Here is a 20,353-nt window from a genome sequence, read left to right as displayed (position 1 = left end):
GTGGCCGTGTGATGGGGAGGACTATGTCGGTGTCATTGTGAATGTAGGTGTCTGCATCACGTTAAGGGGTTTGCCTGTGTCAGGGTGAGGTGAGGGTAATTGCCTCAGTGAGCGGTGCATCGGTGTTATGTTGAGGGGCTATACTGTCTCGGTGAGGGGTGTTACTGTGACGTGTGAGCCCTTGTGTGGATCTGGGCGGGTCACGTGGAGCAGCCTGTGGGTGTCAGTGGTGTCTCAGTGTCCGGTGAAGAGCGTGTCGGTGTCACTGTGAGGTGAATTTCTGAGTCTCCCTGAGACAGTTTCTCAGGGATTTGTGAGACAAATCTCAGATAACTTGGATTCAAAGTTGAGTTTAACTCATGGACTGGCAGTCAACATCGGCGTTGGGTCCTGTTAATCTTCTGATATTCTTCTCAAAGGGAGTTTGTGCTTTAGGTCAGAGATGATTCGAGATGGTGAAGGATGTTTGGCGTTCATAGTGTGTCAGCGCGGGTCACGGAGAGTGGTGTGTCAGTGTCACGATGAGGGTGTTACAGTGAGCGGTGTCTTGGTGGCACAGTGAGGAGTGTTGGACCCACCGTGAGGTACGTGTCTGTGACACCCTGAGGATTATATCAGGTTACCAGCGAGTTTTTTTTTTTTGTGTCACGATGGGGGTTGCGTCAGTATCGCGGTGATAGTTGAATCCCTGTCACAGCGAGTCGGTGTTTCAGTGAGAGACGTGTAGCTGTCACTGTGATAGGCGTTTCTGGGTCCATGTGAGTGGTGTACCGGTTAACATCGCGGTGTATCTCAATGTCACGGTGAGAGATATGTCAGGGTCACAGTGCGAGGTTTGACGGTGTTACAACGAGAGACTCGTCGGTGTCATGGAGTTTGGTGAATTGGTGTGACAGTAGAAAAATGCCGATGTTACGGTATTACGGTGTGTCTGTGTCACGGTGAAGGACCTGTTGTGGTCACGGTGGATGTGCCGATGTCACAGTAAGTGTAGTGTCGGTGTCACGGTGAGGGGTGTGTCTTTGTGACGGTGAGGGCTATGTCGGTGTTTCGGAGGAGTGGTTGTTACCTTCATGATAACAGGTGAGTCGGTTTCAAAGTGATGGACGTGTCTGTGCCACAGTGAGGGGTGTGTCCACGTCACAGTGCGTGACCTGTCGGTGCCACGGCGAGAGGCGTGTCAGTGTTACAGTGAATCGTTATTACATTAGGTTGTGTGTTGATACCAGGTTGAGGGATATGTGAGTATCATGTTGAGAGATGTGTTGGTGGGGGTTGTGTCGGTGTCACGGTGAGGTGTGAGTCGTGGACATGCTGAGATACTCGTCAGTACCACAGTGAGGGGTGTGTTGATATAACCGTAAAGGGTGTTTTTCTGTTGAAATGTTGGGAATTAGACCCTGTTACTAGGCAGAAGGCTGAAGAACAGGACCTCAGGGGTGGCGTTCTCAGGATTGATGCCAGTACTACATGACAGTGATGGTAAGAATTGGAGGAGATGGCAGTTGAATGCTTGGCTGAGTTTTTCGTGCAGGGGGCAGGTTTTTATATTTTGGACCATTGGGGTCTCTTCTGGGGAAGGTGGGACCTGTACAGATTGGATGGGTTGCACCTGAACTCGAGGGGGAGCAATATCCTTGCTGGTAGGTTTGCTAGCATGGGTCGGGAGGGTTTAAATTAATTTGCAAGGGGGATGGGACCCGGAGCGGTAGAGCAGTGAAAGTAGTGCATGGAGTAAAGCCAGCTCTAACATGTAGAGAGGCTTTGAGGGAAGAGGAGCAGAACAAAGGTTGTAAAGGTAGTAAGGTAGAAGGGCTAAAGTGTGTGTACTTCAATGCAAGACACATCAAGAACAAAGGTGATGAACTGAGAGCTTGGATGCATACATGGAATTATGATGTAGTGGCCATTACGGAGACCTGGCTGGCACCAGGGCAGGAATGGATTCTCAATATTCCTGGATTTCAGTGCTTTAAAATGGATAGAGAGGGGGGCAAAGAGGAGGAGGGTGGCATTACTGGTCAGGGATACTATTACAGCTGCAGAAAGGGTGGGTAATGTAGCAGGATCCTCATTTGAGTCAGTATGGGTGGAAGTCAAGAACAGGAATGAAGCAGTCACTCTACTGAGGGTATTCTTTCTGCCCCCTGGTAGCAGCAGGAATACCGAGGAGAAGATTCAGAGGCAGATTTTGGAAAGGTGCAAAAATAACAGGGTTGTTATCATGGGTGAATTTAACTTCCCAGATATTGATTGGAACTTGATTAGTTCCAATGGTTTAGACGGGACAGAGTTTGTTAAGTGTGTCCGGGATGGATTCCTGTCACAGTATGTTGAAAGGCCGACCAGGGGGAATGCCATACTAGATCTTGTATTAGGTAACAAACCGGGTCAGGTCACAGATCTGTCAGTGGGTGAACATCTGGGGGACAGTGATCACCTCTCACTGACCTTTTGCATTATCATGGAAAAGGATACACTCAGAGAGGACAGGAAACATTTTAATTGGGGAAGGGCAAATTATGAGGCTATAAAGCTAGAACTTACGGGTGTGAATTGGGATGATGTTTTTGCAGGGAAATGTACTATGGATATGTGGTCGATGTTTAAGGATCTCTTGTAGGATGTTAGGGATAAGTTTGTCCCGGTCAGGAAGATAAAGATCGGTAGGGTGAAGGAACCATGGGTGACAAGTGAAGTGGAAAATCGAGACAGGTAGAAGAAGGCAGCATACACGAGGTATAGGAAACATGGACCAGATGTGTCTGTTGAGGAATATAGGGTAGCAAGAAAGGAGCTTAGGAAGGGGCTGAGAAGAGCAAGAAGGAGGCATGAGAAGGCCTTGGCATGCAGGGTAAATAAAAACCCCAAGGCATTCTTCAATTATGTGAAGAACAAAAGGATGACAGGAGTGAAGGTAGGACCGATTAGAGATAAAAGTGGGAAGTTGTGCCTGGAGGCTGTGGAAGTGAGCGAGATCCTCAATGAATACTTCTCGTCGGTATTCACCAATGAGAGGGGACGATGACGGTGAGGAGAACACGAGTGAGGTTGATGTTCTGATGCATGTTGATGTTAAGGAAGAGGAGCTGTAGGTGTTGTTAAAATACATTAGGACGGATTGGTCCCCGGGGCCTGATGGAATATTCCCCAGACTGCTCCACGAGGCGAGTTAAGAGATTGCCTCTGGCTAAGATCTCTATGTCCTCGTTGTCCACGGGAATGGTACCGGACGATTGGAGGGAGGCGAATGTTGTCCCCTTGTTGAAAAAAGGTAGTAGGGATAGTCCAGGTAATTATAGACCAGTGAGCCTCACCTCTGTGGTGAGAAAACTGTTGGAAAAGATTCTTAGAGATAGGATTTATGATCTATAGATAATCATGGTCTGATCAGTGACTGTCAGCATGGCTTTGTGAAGAGCAGATCGTGTCTAACAAGCCTTATATAGCTCTTTGAGGGGATGACCAGGCATATAGATGAGGGTAGTGCAGTGGATGTGATCTACATGGATTTTAGTAAGACATTTGACAAGGTTCCACACGGTGGGCTTATTCAGAAAATCAGAAGGCATGGGATCCAGGGAAGTTTGGCCATGTGGATTCAGAATTGGCTTTCCTGCATAAGTCAAAGAGGGTCGTGATCGAGGAAGTACATTCAGATTGGAGGGTTGTGCTAGTGGTGTCCCAAAAGGATCTGTTCTGGGACCTCTACTTTTTAATGACTTTTATTAACGACCTGGATGAGGGGGTAGAATGGTGGGTTGGCAAGTTTGAAGACGACGCTAAGGTTGGTGGTGTTGTAGATAGTGTAGAGGATTGTCAAAGATTGCAGAGAGACATTGATAGGATGCTGGAGTGGGCTGAGAAGTGGCAGATGCAGTTCAAACCGGAGAAGTGTGAGGTGGTACACTTTAGAAGGACAAACTCCAAGGCAGTGTACAATGTAAATGGCAGGGTACTTGGTAGTGTGGAGGAGCAGAGGGATCTGGGAGTATATGTCCACAGATCCCTGAAAGTTGCCTCACAGGTTGATAGGGTAGTTAAGAAAGCTTATGGGGTGTTATCTTTCATAAACCAAGGGATAGAGTTTAAGAGTCACGATGGAATGATGCAGCTCTATAAAACTCTAGTTAGGCCACACTTGGAGTATTGTGTCCTGTTCTGGTCGCCTCAGAAAAGGAAGGATTTTGAAGCATTGGAAAGGGTACAGTGGAGATTTACCAGGATGCTGCCTGGTTTAGAGAGTATGGATTAAGATCAGAGATTAAGGAGCTAGGGCTTTACACTTTGGAGAGAAGGGGGATGTGAGGAGACATGATAGAGGTGTACAAGATATTAAGAGGAATAGACAGAGTGGACAGCCAGCACCCCTTCCCCAAGGCACCACTGCTCAGTACAAGGGGACATAGCTTTAAGGTAAGTGGAGGGAAGTTCAAGGGGCATATTGGCGGAAGGTTTTTCATCAAAGAGTGGTTGGTGCATGGAATGCACTGCCTGAGTCTGTGGTGGACGGAGATACACTGTTAAAATTTACGAGACAACTAGACAGTTATATGGAGGAATTTAAGTTGGGGGTTATATGGGAGGCAGGGTTTGAGGGTCGGCACAACATTGTGGGCCGAAGGGTCTGTAATGCGTTGTACTATTCTATGTTCTATGTTACAGTGGCCATATTTATTAGGGCTTTGGTCGCCGAAGCTAAACTCACCATGAATACCCCAGCAGATAGCCGTAATAATGAGGGCCGCTGTTAAAACGCAGATTAGCCATATGCATGAAGTAAATCTCTCTCTCGTTTTGGGTCGTTCTCTGCCCATACCGTCTGTGGAAACATTATTCCTTGTCTTTGTCAATCCATCGTCATATTCTGTGATCTCCCCCCTCCCCCGCTCTTCTCACCCTCTGAGTTCAAATCACTCTCTTTTCCTCATACAGAGCCGTGAGCGTAAATTACAGATCAGAGCAGACCATTCGGCCCGGAACTGCTATACCAGTTCTACTTTATACCAGAATCGGTTTTACCTTCAGCATGTTCATTTCCTTCCAACCCCTGCACATACACGTGTTTGAGAAAGAGCCGATTAAACGCCTCTATCGATTTGCATTCACCACTACCCCTGGACGAACAATTCAGTCACCCATGCTCTCTGTCTAATCAAAACCTTGCCCCTCACCTCTCCAGAAAAGATACTTCCTCTGCCACTGAGAGAGGGGGTAAGAGGATGCAATGGGTGTGCGCACAGAAAGGTTAAGAAGGCAGGGGAAGAGGAAGAGCAGGAGAGGGTGAGACGGCAGAGCGTTTGGGCAGTGAGAGAGTGAGAGAGAATGAAGGGGAGAGTGGGAAGAAAGAGGGATATGAGGGAAACAGAGGGAAGAGAAGGGGTTGAGAGATGGAGGGAGGCAAGAAGCAGTAAGGTGAAATTCCAGAGAGGTGGAAAAGAGGGAGAGAAGGTGTGAGACAATGTGGGGAGAGAGGATGAAAGAGAGTGAGGGGCAAGAGAGGAAAGAGGAAGAGGGTTAATGAGGGGAGGTAGCAGGAGAAAGAGGGAGCAGGGAGGGGATATGATGGAGGCGAGAGGGAGAGGGGGAATAAAGAATGAGGTAGGAAAGTATAGATTGAGGTTATATTTTATACAGTGCCCCTCCCACTGTCCTCTATCCGCATCAGTCCTCCCTCGGTGTTTGCTACTCTCTACATATCCCCACTGCACTCCTTTCTCAATGCCCCCTCCTCAACACCACTCCCACAGTACAACCTCAACACCGCCCAGCCCATGACATTCTCTCTTTACTGTCTCGAACACACTGCACTGTCCCTTCATCCTATTCTTTATCTCTCCCACTATGCCGCCCCTCCCAGGCGCTGCTTCCACGCCCCTTTTCTGAGTGCAGGCTCCTCACAAGCCCCCCCAACAGAGCTCCACCCTCACCACCTCTTCCATCCGTTCAGCTGGGGACAGAACAGTGAGAGTCAGTGAGGTTCCCTCCGCCCGCCCAATCGCGCACACCCGGGATCGAACACAAAATGGAGCTCTCCCCTCTACCACACCCCCCCGCCCCCGTTGTTCTGCCCCACTCACCGTTGGAAGGAGACTGTTTTGCAAAGTCTACATTCTCGTAAGTCTCGCTGTCGTCCATCTTGTTCAGGGCTCTCTGCGTCTCTGAGCTCACAAAGGGGAAGGAGCCGAAGTCCAAGGAAGCCCGTGTTGAGCAGGCGGTCAAACCGACAGCAGCAAACACCAGATGGCGAGCTGATAAAGAGAGGAACCGAGAGCAGGGGGTGGAAATGCAAGGAGGAGAGAGAATGATGACGTGGGAGAGCGTTGGCGAGAGAAATTAGTGTGGCGGGTGTTAGGAGAATATGGAAAGCGGGGAGAAAGGGAGGGAAGAGAGAGAGGAGATGATTCGGGGTCAGCGGAGAGAGAGGTGAGCGGCAGTGTACAGAGGTTAGAGCGGTGAGAGAAGGGAAAGTGTGTGGAGAGAGACGGAGGGTTGGGTAAGCCTGACAGAAATGGGGAAACGGAAGTGGAGGGGAGGGATGTAGAGAATCGAGGGTGAGGAGTTTCGGCGAGAGATTGGGAAAGAGGGAGAAAATAAGCTGTGAACGGGAGAAAGACAGACAGAGAGAGAGACGGAATGACAGGAGGCAGAGTGGAGGAAAGGGAGGGAGAGAGGGAGCGCTACAGAGAGTGCAGAGAGTTTCCTACGGAGGGATGGAGGAGAGGAATATAGACGAAGGATGTGGAGAGAATGATAAATAAGAGGAGAGAGAAAAAAAGAATGGAAGGAAGAGAGGAGATATTGAGGGCCGGAGGGAATGTCGGAGGGATTTGTGTCACTCATACAGAGCCTGTATTTCCCGGGAGATATGCATCCACCATCGGTTCCTGGTTTGGGCGTTGGTCTGTTCCTGCTCATCGCCAGGGCTCCAGGCCTTCATTCCGCGAGAAACCACGACCCCAGGTCAAAGCCCGAACACACACCGTAGTGAGTGAGCCCGCACTCTCCTCCAACAGGAATTAAACTCCTCGCCTCTAAACCCTGTCCAGCTACAGGGTTACAGGGTTTCCTCGCCTTCCTCGTCCAGTGGCGCACTCTCGCCCTCCTTCTTTATTCCATGGCACTCTCCTTCTCCCCTCCCTCTCTCTCTCTCTCTCTTTCTCTCTCTCTCTCTCTCTCTCTCTCTCTCTCTCTCTCTCTCTCTCTCTCTCTCTCTCTCTCTCTCTCTCTCTCTCTCTCTCTCTCTCTCTCTCTTTCTATCTCGTTCTCCTTCATCCTTCCCTCACTCTCCCCGTCCCCCCCATTCCTGTCCCTCCCTTTCTCTCCTACTTTCCTCCCTTCCTCAGCCCTCGAATTAATAGAAACTCGAGACAACGTCCATTCGTTTTCGTCTCAGTTTCCAGAGGAACAACTTTCCTGCATCTATCTTATCTATCTCTTAAATAATTTTATCTTTTTCTCTCAGATCTCCTCTCTTTCTCTCTTTCTTTGGATTCCAGTGAGTAGTGCGCCAGGCGACTCAATCTCCCCTCATATTCTCTCCCCCTCCCATCTCTGAAATGAACCTGGTGAGCTTCTTCTGCACCGCCTCCATATCCTTAAGAACTTTTTAAAAACTATTATTAATGCTTTTTGAGATAGTGATTTAGATGCATATCATATTTTTTTTTACTGAGTTAAGTATTGTATGTTATTAGTTTTGCTACAACAAGTGTATGGGACATTGGAAAAAAAAGTTGAATTTCCCCATGGGGATGAATAAAGTATCTATCTATCTATCTATCTATCTATCTATCTATCTATCTATCTATCTATCTATCTATCTATCTATCTATCTATCCAGTATATCCTTCCTCAAGTAAGGAGACCAGAACTGCCCGCAGCATTCCAGGTGTGGCTCCACCAGGACCCTGTACAGTTCCAACATAACCTCCCTGCGCTTTCGTTCAACCCCTCTGGTAATGAAGGACAACATTTCATTTGCCTTTCTGACAGCCTGCTGCGCCTGCAAACCGCATTTTTCTCCCGGTTTAGAAAATCATCTCTGCTTTTATTTGTTGTAGCAAACTACATGCCTGTATACTTCCCCACACTGTACTCCATCTGCCACTGCTTTGCCAATTCCCTAATTTGTCTTCAACACTACCTGTAAATGGGAAATGTTATGACCGACCTACACTGACTGTGGTTTCCCGATGAGGAAGTCAAACATTCTGTTGCAGAGGGGGATATACGAACTCAGGATCTGGAGTTTGCTGATTAGAAATGAGGAAATGATTGTGCTGAACGCTGAGCTGTTGTCAATAATCCGTCCCCTGACATGGTATTGATATTGTCCAGACGGTCGAAGTCCCAGTGGAGAGCAAGTGAGATTGCTCCCACTGAGACCTATTGTGGAGCGACAAAATGTATCGGGCCAATTTGTTGGGCCCAGTATCAATTCACCGAGATGCTGACACCCAGGAAATGCAAGCGGTTTCATTCGGGAGGCTTATGCAGCTGCGAAGAACTCAGGCACAGTTTGCAATCGATAAATTAATCATTTTCTGAATAGTGTCCTGGGCTCCATATATTTCAAACAATGAAGTATAGTAGGAAAGGCGGATGATTGTGGTGAAGATGAGGTGACTGGTTTATAAACAGAGGCAATGTGCAGTGAGGAGAGGATATTGACAGAAGTGCTTGTCAGTCAGTAGGATGAGTTGTACAGTAGAAAATGGACAGAATCGGGGAGGATGAATGCAGGACTGGAGGTGTTATATTTGAATGCACACGGTACACGGAATAAGAAGATGAACTCGCAGCGCAGTTGCAGATTGGCAGGTATGATGTTGCAGGCATCACTGAATGATGGATGCGGGAGAGATTCGCATGGGTGGAGGAGTGGCTCACTGAATGATGGATGCGGGAGAGATTCGCATGGGTGGAGTAGTGGCTCACTGTATGATGGATGCGGGAGAGATTCGCATGGGTGGAAGAGTGGCTCACTGAATGATGGATGCGGGAGAGATTCGCATGGGTGGAGGTGTGGTTCACTGAATGATGGATGCGGGAGAGATTCGCATGGGTGGAGGAGTGGCTCACTGAATGATGGATGGGGAGAGATTCGCGTGGATGGAGGAGTGACTCACTGAATGATGGATGCGGGAGAGATTCGCATGGATGGAGGAGTGGCTCACTGAATGATGGATGCGGGAGAGATTCGCATGGGTGGAGGAGTGGTTCACTGAAAGAAAGCAGAGAGCTGGGATACATGGGTGTTACTCTGTTTGGCAAACAACGATGGGCAGTGTGCGCAGGGTTCGCTGGTCCCGCAACTGCTCACGATATATATTTACGATCTGGAAGAGAGGTCCTAGTATAGTGTCCCGAAGATGTCTGATGGTACACAAATGTTCACGATATATATTTCCGAGAGGTCCGTGTATAATGTCCCGAATATGGCTGATGATACCCAACTGTTCACGATATACATTAACGGTCTGGAAGGTAGGATCGAGTGCCGTGCACCGAAGTTTGCTGATGATACTGAATTGATTGGAAAAGCAAATTGTGCAGAAGACACTGAGAATCTGCAGAGAGATTGAGATCGGTTGTGTGGGCGAGGATCTGGCAGACGGAATACACTGTTGGTAAATGGGATTTCATCCACTTTGGCAGGAAAAGTGGCAGAGCACATTATTAATTAATTGGTAAAAGATTGCAGCGTGCTGCTGTGCAGAGGGAGTTTCAAGTTCCTCTGCATGAATCACAAATGTTTGGTTTGCAGGTGCAGCAGGCTGTCAGGATTGCAAATGAAATCTTGGCCTTCATTACGAGAGGGGCTGAACTAAAGCACAGGGAGGTTATGGTGGAACTGTACAGGGTCCTGGTGGAGCCACACCTGGAGTACTGTGTGTAGTTCTGGTCTCCTTACTTGAGGAAGGATGTACTGGATTTGGAGGGGGTGCAGAAGAGGCTCACCGGGTTCATTCCAGGTTTTCACGATTTATATTTCCGATCTGAGAGGTCCGAGTATAATGCCCCAAAGATGGCTGATGATACCAGACTGTTCACGATATGCATTAACAGTTTGGAAGATAGGTTCGGGGGAGGGAGGAATATGAGGAGACATTGAGTCGCCTGGCGCGCTCTACCCACTGGAATCCAAAGAAAGAGAGGCGATCTTAGAGAAACAGATAAAATTATGAAAGAGAAAGTTAAGATAGATGCTGGAAAGTTGACCCACTGGAAACTGAGACCAGAACGAATGGGCGTTGCCTCGAATTTCTCCTAGTTGGAGGGCTGAGGAAGGGAGGAAGGTAGGAGATAAAGAGAGAGAGCGGAATGGTAGGGGAACGGGGAGAGAGAGAGAGAGACAGAGACAGAGAGAGAGAGGGAAGAGAGAGAGAGAAGGAGAGAGAGAGAGAGAGAATGCCATGGAATAAAGGAGGGAGAGAGTGCGCTACTGGACGACGAAGGCGAGGAAACCTTGCGGCTGGAAATGTTTTAGAGGGGAGAGGATTACTTTACCCATAGGAGGAGTGCGAGCTCATTTAACTAGGGTGTGTGTCATTTCGGCGTTCGACCTGGGGTCGTGACTTCTCGCGGACTGAAGGCCTGGAGCCCCGGCGATGAGCAGGAACAAACCAACGCCCAAACCAGGAACCGACGGTGGATGCATATCTCCCGGGAAATACAGGCTCTGTATGAGTGACACAAATCCCTCCGACATTCCCTCCTGCCCTCAATATCTCCTTCCTTCCTTCCATTCCTTTTCTCTTTCTCCTCCTGTTTATTTTCCTCTCCACTCCTTTGGTCTATATTCCTCTCTTCTATCCTTCCCGACGGATCACTTTTCACTCTCTGTAGCTCTCCCTCTTTCCCTCCCTCTCCTCCACTCTGCCTCCTGTCATTCCGGCTCTGTATCTTCCTCTCTTTCTCCCGTTCACCGCCTCTTTACTCTCTCTTTCCCAATCTCTCACCGAAATCCTCACCCTCTATTCTCTACATTCCTCCTCCCTACTCCTGTTTCCCCATTTCTGTCACGCTTATCCTCCCTCTCTCTCTACACACTCCCCCTTCTCTCACCCCCTCTACACTCTGTACACTGCCGCTCTCCTCTTCTCCGCTAAACCCTAATCTTCCCCTCTCACCCTCCCTCCCTTTCTCCCCACTCTCAATATTCTCCCAGCACACGCCACTCTAATCTCTCTTGACAAGGCTCTCCCACGTCCTCAATCTCTCTGCCAGCCTGCACTTCCTCTCCCTGCTCTCGGTTCCTCACTTTATCAGCTGTCCACCTGTTGTTTGCTGCTGTCGTTCTGACCGCCTTCTCAACACGGGCTTCCTCTGACAACGGTTCGTTCCTCTTTGTGAGCTCAGAGACGCAGTGAGTCCTGAACAAGATGGAAGAGGGCAAGACTTACGTGAATGTGAAGTTCGCAAAAACAGGCCCACAGACTCTTTCCAACGGTGAGTGGGGCAGAAAAACGGGAGGAGAGAGCTTCATTCTGTGTTTGACCCGGGTGTGTGTAATCGGACGGGTGGAGGGAGCCTCACTGACTCTCGCTTTTCTGTCGCCCGCTGAACGGATGGGAGAGGTGCTGAGGAGGGAGCTCTGTTGGAGGGTTTTTGAGGAACCTGCACCCGAGGCAGGGGAGTGGAGGAAGCGCCGGGGAGGGGCGGCGTAGGGGGAGAGCTATGGAATCCGAAGAAGGGAGAGTGCTGTGGGAGGTATCAGTGAAGGGAGAATGTCATAGGTTGGGCTGTGTGGAGGTTGTAGTGTGTGAGGGGTGTTGAGCAGGGGCTATTGAGATAGGAGCGCTGTGGGGATGGGCAGAGAGTAGGATACACCGAGGGAAGACTGATGAGGATAGAGGACAGTGGGAGGAGGCCTGTATAAAATTTTAACCCAACTCTACTCTTTCTTACCTCACTCTGTATTCCCTCTCACCCTCTCCCCCTCCCTCTTCCTCCTCTCCTTGCTCCTCTCTTTCTCCTACTACCTCACTAACCCTATCCCTCTTTCCCCTTCTGTCTCGACTTTCACCTTTCTCCATCTTGATTCCCACCATAACCCCGTCTCTCCCCTCTCATTCCCTCCTTTCCCTCATTCTGACCACTCTCCCCTTCATTCTCTCTCACACTCTCACTACCCATGCACTCTACCCCTGCCCTCTATCACACCAACCCTCTCTCGCTCTTCCTCCTCCCGCGCCCTCTTTCCGTTTTTGTCCGCACACTCTTTGCTTCCTCTCACCCTCTCGCACACTGCTATGTCTCTCAATCGGTATCGTGTTCATCCCCTCTCACTGACCCCATTTTCCATTCATCCGCCTTAACGCACTATCATCTTCTCTATCTACTTCCCCCTCCTCCGTTTTCCCACAGGGTATTTCCCGTCTGTCTTAACCTTTTCTTTTTTCCCTCTCAAACTCCGTCTCTCACTCCCTTTGTCTCTTCCCCGCTCGCCACCTTGTCCTCTCTTCTCCCTCTCCCCACCTTTTCCCTCTCACTCACCCTCTCACTGCTCCTTCACTCATAACCTCTCTCGTCCTGCTTTTCTCTCTCTCTCTCTCTCTCTCTCTCTCTCTCTCTCCCCCCAGACGGTCTGAACTCCAACTACTCTGAGCTGATCTTTCGGAAGGAGGAACCTCTCATGGCTGAGTATGCGGATCATCCCACCGGCCCGCGAACCGGCGAGCAGCCAATCCCTGCACAGACAGGTTAGTGGTCGCATTAGTGACGTCATTCTGGAGGGTTTCACGAGTCATGCACACACGTCTCCAAGTTTCTAATGCAGCCGAATAGACCACTACCTCCGGCAGCTCGTTCCATAGACGGAATACCATCTGGGTAAACATAGAAACATTGAAAACCTACAGAACATTACACGCCCTTCGGCCCACAAGGTTATGCCGAACAAGTCCCTACCTCAGAAATTACTAAGCTTATTTATAGCCCGTTATTTTCCTGAGCTCCATGTACCTATCTAAGAGACCCGTGAAAGACCCTATCGTATCCGCCTCGACAAAAATTGCCGCAAGCTGTTTCCACGCACTCTGCACTCTCTGAGCAAAAAACTCAGCCTGACAGCTCTTCTGTACCTACTCCCCAGCAGCTTAAACCTGTGTCCTCTTGTGGCAACCATTTCAGGACAGAGAAAACGCCTTTGACGATCAATGCATCTCATCATCTTGTACAGATGTATCAGGTCTCCTCTCATGGTCCTTCGCTCCAAGGAGAAAAAACCGAGTTCACTCAACCTATCCTCATAAGGGATGCTACCCATTCCAGGAAACATCCTTGTAAATCTCCTCTTCACCCTTTATATGGGTCTACATCCTTCCTGTAGTGAGGCGACCAGAACTGAGCACAGTACTCCAAGTGGGGTCTGACCAGGGTCCTATATCGCTCCAACATTACCTCTCGGCTCCTAAAATAAATCCTACGATTGATGAAGGCCAATACACCATACGCTTTCTTAACCACAAGGTTAACCTGCGCATCTGCTTTGAGCGTCCTAAGGACTTGGACCCCAAGATCCCTTTGACCCTCCACACTGCCAAGAGTCTTACCATTATTACTATATTCTGTCATCATGTTTGACGTACCGAAATGAACATCTTTACAGTTATCTGGGTTGAATTCCATCTGCCATTACTCAGCCCAGTATTGCATCCTATTAATGTCCCGCTGTAACCTCTAACAGACCTCCACACTATCCACAACACCTCCAACCCTTGTGTCATCAGCAAACGTACTAATCCATCCCTCCACTTCCTCATCCAGGTGATTTATAATAAAATCACGAAGATTAAGCGTCCCATAACAGATCCCTGAGGTACTGCACTGGTGACCGACCTGCATGCAGAATATGACTCGTATATAACCACTCATTGTCTTCTGTGGGAAAGCCAGTTTTCGATCCACAAAGCAATGCAAGGCGTATTGGGAAAGTAACGAGGCATGGGGTACCTTGTCAAATGACTTGCTGAAATCCATATACACTACAGCTACTGCTCTTCTTTCATCAATGTGTTGAGTCACATCCTCGGAAAATTAAAAAGGACTCGTAAGGCACGACCTGCCCTTGACAAAGCCACGCTGACTGCTCCTAATCATATTACACCTCTCCAAATGCTCTTAAATCCTAACTCTCAGGATCTTCTCCATCAACTTACCAACCTCTGGGGTAAGACTCACTGGTGTATAATTTCCTGGGCAATCTCTGCTCCTTTTTCTTGAATAAAGGAACAATATCTAGAAACCTCCAATCCTGTGGAATCTCTCCCGTCCCTATTGATGATGCAAAGATCATCGCCAGAGCCTCAGCAATCTCGTCCCTCGCCTCCAACAGTAGTCTGGCGTATATTTCGTCCGGTCCCGGCGACTTTTCCAACGATGCATTCTAAAAGCTGCAACCCATCCTCTTTCTTAATATCTGCAAACTCAAGAATTTCAGTCTACAGCAAGTCGTCACTAAAATCACTAAGATCCTCTTCTATAGTAAATACTGAAGGAAAGTATTCATTAAGTACCTCTGCTATTTCCTTTGGTTCCATACGCACTTTCCCACTGTCGCAATTCATAGGTCCTGTTCTTTCACGTTTTATCCTCTTGCTCTTTACATGCGTGTGGAATGTCATTGGGTTATCGTTAATTTGGCGCTCCAATGTCTCCTATAGAATAATGAACATAGAATAGTACAGCACAGAACAGGCCGTTCGGCCCATAATGTTGTACCTCCCCTTTAAACCTGCTTCCGATAAAACCCCCAAATAAAATTCCTCCATAAAACTGGCTCGTAGTATATTAAATTTCAGTAGTGTATCTGCCTCCGCCACTGACTCAGGCAGTGCATTCCACGCACCAACCACTCTCTGAGTAAAAACCCTACCATTGATATCCCCCTTCAACTAACCACCCCTTACCATAAAGCCATGTCCTCTTGTATTGAGCAGTGGTGCTCTGAGGATGAAGCGCTGGCTGTACACCCCTTATATATCTCTTAATATCTTGTATACCTCTATCGAGTCTACACTCATCCTACATCTCTCCAGAGAGTACAGCCCTTGCTCCCTTAATATCTGATCATACTGCATATACAAACAAAACCAGAAGCATACACTCTAAAGCAGGCAGCATCCTGCTAAATCTCCTCTGTAGCTCCTCCAATATTTCCACATCCTTCCTATAGTTAACCGACCAGAACTAGACACTGTACTCAAGCGTGGCCTAACCATACTTTTATTGAGCTGCATTATCACCGCGCAACACTTAAACTTTATCCCTCGACTTATGAGATCTAACATCCCGTAAGATTTCTTAACTACCCTATCTACCTGTGAGGTAACTTTCAGGGATCTGTGTACATGTACCCCCAGATCAGTCTGCTTCTCCACACTACCAAGTATCCTGCCATTTACTTTGTACTCTGCCATGGTTTTTGTCCTTCCAAAGTGCACCACCTCACACTTCTCCGGGTTGAACTCCATCTACCTCTACTCAGCCCACTTCTACATCCGATCAACGTCTCTCTGCAATCTTTGACAATCCTCTAGTCTACACTATCCACAACACTACCAAATGTTGTGTCGTCTGCAAACTTGTCAACCCACCCGCCTACACCCACATCCAGGTCGTTAATAAAAATCACGAAGAGTAGGGGGTCCCAGAACCGAACGTTGTGGGACACCACTAGTCAAAACCCTTCAATCCGAATGTGCTCCCTCCAGCACGACGTTCTGCTTTTTGCAGGCAAGCCAATTCGGAATTCACCTGTCCAAACCTGCCTGGATCCCATGCCTTCTGACTTTCTGAGTAGGCTTACCGTGTGGAACACTATCAAATGCCTTACTAAAGTCCATGTAGATCACATCCACTGCACTACCCTCATCTATATGCCTGGTCACCTCCTCAAAGAACTCTATCAGTCTTGTTAGAGACGATCTGCCCTTCACAAAGCCATGCTGACTGTCCCTGATCAGACCATGATTCTCCAAATGCCCATAGATCCTATCTCTAAGAATCTTTTCCAACAGCGTACCCACCACAGACGTAAGGCTCACTGGTCTATAATTACCCGGACTATTCCTACTATCTTTTTAGAACAAGCGGAAAACGTTCGCCTCCGTCCAATCCTCAGGTACCATTCCCGTGGATAACAAGGGCATAGAAATCTTAGCCAGAGGCTCAGCAATCTCTTAACTCGCCTCATGGAGCAGCCTGGGCAATATTCCGTCAGGCCCCGAGGACCAAACCATCCGAAAATATTTTGACAACTCCAACACCTCCTCTCTCTTAACATCAACATGCTCCAGAACATCAACCTCACTCATGTTGTCCTCACCGCCATTAGGTCCCCTCTCATTGGTCAATACCGAAGAGAATTATTCATTGAGGACCTCGCTCACTTCCACAGCCTCCAGGCACATCTTCACATCTTTATCTCTAATAGGTCCTACTTTCACTCTTGTCATCCTTTTGTTCTTCACATAATTGAAGAATGTCTTTGCTTTCCTTTACCCTAATATCCAAGGTCTTTCCATGCCCCCATCTTGCTCTCCTCAGCCCTTTCTTAAGCTCTTTCCTTGCTACCCTATATTCCTCAATAGACCCATCTGATCCTTGCTTTCTAAATTTCATATATGCCCTCTTCTTCCACCTGACTAGATTTTTCACGTCACTTGTCACCCTTGGTTCCTTCACACTAGCATTCATTACCATCACCACCGGGACAAATTTATCCCTAACATCCTGCAAGAATCCCTAAACATCGACCACATGTTCGTAATACATTTTCCTGCAAGTACTAGGCTTATAGCCTCATAATTTGCCCTTACCCAATATAGAACTTTTCTGTCCTCTCTGATACTCTCCTTTTCCATGGTAATGCTAAAGGCCAGGGAGCCGTGGTCACTGTTCCCCAGATGCTCACCCACTGAGATATCTATGACATGACCCAGTTCGTTCCCTAATACTAGATCTAGTATGGCATTCCCCCTAGTCGGCCTGTCAATATACTGTGACAGGGACAAATTCTGCCCCATCTATACCCTTGGAACTAATCAGGTGCCAATCAATATTAGGGAAGTTAAACTCACCCATGATAACAACTCTGTTATTTCTGCACCTTCACAAAATCTGCCTCCCAATCTGTTCCTCGGTATCGTTGCTGCTACCAGTGGGCCTATAGAATACTCCCAATAGAGTAACTGCACAGATCCTGCACCTGACTTCCAACCATTCTGTCTCAGAAGTAGATCCTGCTACATTACCCACCATTTCTGCAGCTGTACTAGTATCCCTGACCAATAATGCCACCCTCCTCCCCTACACCCCTCTCTATCCCTTTTAAAACACTGCAATCCAGGAATATAGATAATCCATTCCTGCCATAGTGCCAGCCAAGTCTCTGTAATGGCCACTATATCATAATACCAAATATGTATCCAAGCTCTCAGTTTATCACCTTTGTTCCTGATGCTTCTTGCATTGAAGTACACGCACTTTAGACCTTATATCTTATTACCTTTACACCCTTTATTCTGCTTCTCTTTCCTCAAAGCCTCTTTATATCTTAGATCTTGTTTTACCCCATGCACTGTACTTGCAGTTCACGCATGACCTTCGTCCTCCTCCACCTCACTATCTGTTCTAACACTCTGTTTCCCCTCCTCCTGAAAATCTAGTTTAAACACCACAGAGCAGCACTAGCAAACCTCCCGCAAGGATGTTAGTCCCCCTCCAGTTCAGGAGCAAATCGTCCCGTCGGAATAGGCCCCACCTTCCCTGTAACATTGGCCTATTTTCCAGAAAGATGAAGCCCTCCCACCTGCTCCAACTCCTTAGCCACGTATTTAGCTGCATTATCTGCCGATTTCTAGCCTCACTGGCACGTGGTACAGTAACAACCCTCAGAGAGCAACCCTGCAGTCCTGTCGTTCAACTGTTCACCTAACTCCCTGAACTCTCTTTGTAGGAGTTCCTCCTCCTTCCTATCCTCGCAATTGCTCCCTACATGGTGCAAAACATCTAGCCGCTCACCCTGAGAGATATGACACCTGACCAAGTTCATTTCCCAACACAAAATAAAGTGCAGCCTTTCCTCTTGTAGGCTTATGTAAAGACTATGTCAACAATTCTTCCTCAGCACACGTAACAAACTCCACCCTATCTAAAGCTCTTGCTCTTGCCAATCGATATTTGGGAAATCAAAATCTCCTATCACGACAGCTCTGCTATTATTACACCTTTCTAGGAGCTGTTTCCCCATATACTTCTCCATATCCCTGTTACTATTGGGCGGCTTACAAAAAGCAACCAGAGAATTTATTGACTCCTTCCTGTTCCTAACGTCCAAGCACAGAGGCACCGTAAACAATCCCTCCATGGCATCCACCTTTTCTGCAGCCGTGACGCTATCTGTTATAAACAGTGCCACGCCCCTACCTATTTGCCTCCCTGCCTATCCTTTCTGAAACATCTAAAACTCGGCACTTGAAGTAACAATTCCTGTCCCTTAGTCATCCAAGTCTCTGTAATGGCCACCTCATAATTTCTCCGAGTACTGATCCACGCTGTAAGCACATTCGCTTTGTTCACAATACTCCTTCGGTCTGAGCGCGTCCCTTCTCTATCACCTGCCTATCCTCCTCCTCGCAGTGTCTACAAGTATTTTCTACTTGTGAGCCAACCTTCCCCAGTCTCTTCAGCTCGGTTTCCACCCCCCCCCCCAAGAATTCCAAATTAAACTCTCCCCAGTAGCGTTAACAAGCCTTCCCGGCAGGACATTGCACTCTCTGTGATTCAAATGCAACCCGTCCTTTTTGTACAGGTCACACCTGCCCCAAAAGAGGTACCGATGATCCAGCAATCTGAATCCCTGCCTCCTGTTGAAATCCCTCAGGCACGTATTTATCCTCCACCTCATTCTGTTCCTGTTCTCACTGTAATCCCGAGATTACTGCATTTCCGGTCCTGCTTTTCAACATACTTCCGAACTCCCTGTAGTAGTTTTTCAAGGAATTCTTCCCTTTTCTTATCTATGTCGTTGATACCAATATATACTACGACCTCTGGCTGTTCGCCACTGCAGGATATTTTGGACGCGATCAGAAACATCCTGCACCCTGGCAGCTGGGAGTCAAAGTACCATCAGAGTTTCTTTCCTGCGTTCAATGAATCCCCTGGTTGACCCCATAACTACAGTGTCCCTTATCACTACTGCCTTTCTCTTCCCTTTCCTACCCTTTTGAGCCACAGGGCCAGAATCTGTGCCAGATGCACGGCCACTACCGCTTCACCCAGGTAGTCTGTACCCCCCAAGAGTACACACACAGGAGTACTTGTTGTCAAGGTTTTCAGCCGCAGGGGATCACTAGTACCTGACTCTTCCCCTTCCCCTTCTTGACTGTGACACACCCGCCAGTCTCCCGTGGCCCTGTTTTGTGACCTCCTGTCTATCAACTCCTCATTCTCCCTGACCAGCCGAATGTCATCGAGCTTCAGCTCCAGTTCCCCAACTCGGTCCCTCAGGAGATGCAGCTCGGCACACCGTGGGAAGATATGGCCGTCCGGGAGGCTGGGAGACTCCATGTCTCCCACATCTGACACCGAGCACGGAAAACTGGCCTCACGCACATACTTCCTACCTCGACTCTTCCCGTTACCGCCGAAGCCCGTTGAGCCAAAGCCCTGTCACTCTGCTGCCTCTCACTCCTCTGCCCGCTGAGTACTGTGGTCCTCTTTTTAACCAGACATTTCGCGCTCGACTGCCTGACGTCACGCGCCTGCCCAGGCTCGACTCTCTTTAACCCGAGCAGTAAAAATCTCCCTCGCTCCGAAAAATCAGCAGTTCACGCGCAGCCTTCTTGCTCCGAACTACATGTCTACTGCTCTGCCCTGGTTAGCCTTCTTGGCTCCTCACTCAGCTTGGCATGTTTCTGTTGTCTCTCGCCGATCTTTGCCGATGCACCACCGAAAGCATCCAATCACAATGCAGCTCGGCTTTGAGGGAAACTACTCCGTCCGTGACCGGTGGGAACTCTCGTAGACACTTATATTTTCCTGTCCGTTATCACATCGTTCTCTCCCGATCCCTGTCCATCACTTTCACAGTCACTCCTCCTCTCTCCCCCAATCCATTTGCCTCGCTGTCCCTCAGCCCTTCTCTCTCCCTCGGTATACCCCTCTCTCTCTTCTGCTGTCTCTACACTCTCTCTGCGACTCTCTTTCACATTCTCTACTCCTATCTCATTCTCTCCCTAATCTGCCTATCCGACTATCTCTCCCAGATGGTCTGTACTGCACCTACTCAGAGTTGAATTTTCGGAGAGATAATCCCCTCGTCGATGAGGACGATGATCCT

The sequence above is a fragment of the Hemitrygon akajei genome, unplaced genomic scaffold (genome assembly GCF_048418815.1).
Source record: "Hemitrygon akajei unplaced genomic scaffold, sHemAka1.3 Scf000043, whole genome shotgun sequence".
Lineage (NCBI taxonomy): Eukaryota > Metazoa > Chordata > Chondrichthyes > Myliobatiformes > Dasyatidae > Hemitrygon > Hemitrygon akajei.
Note: the sequence above shows the minus strand (reverse complement) of the source record.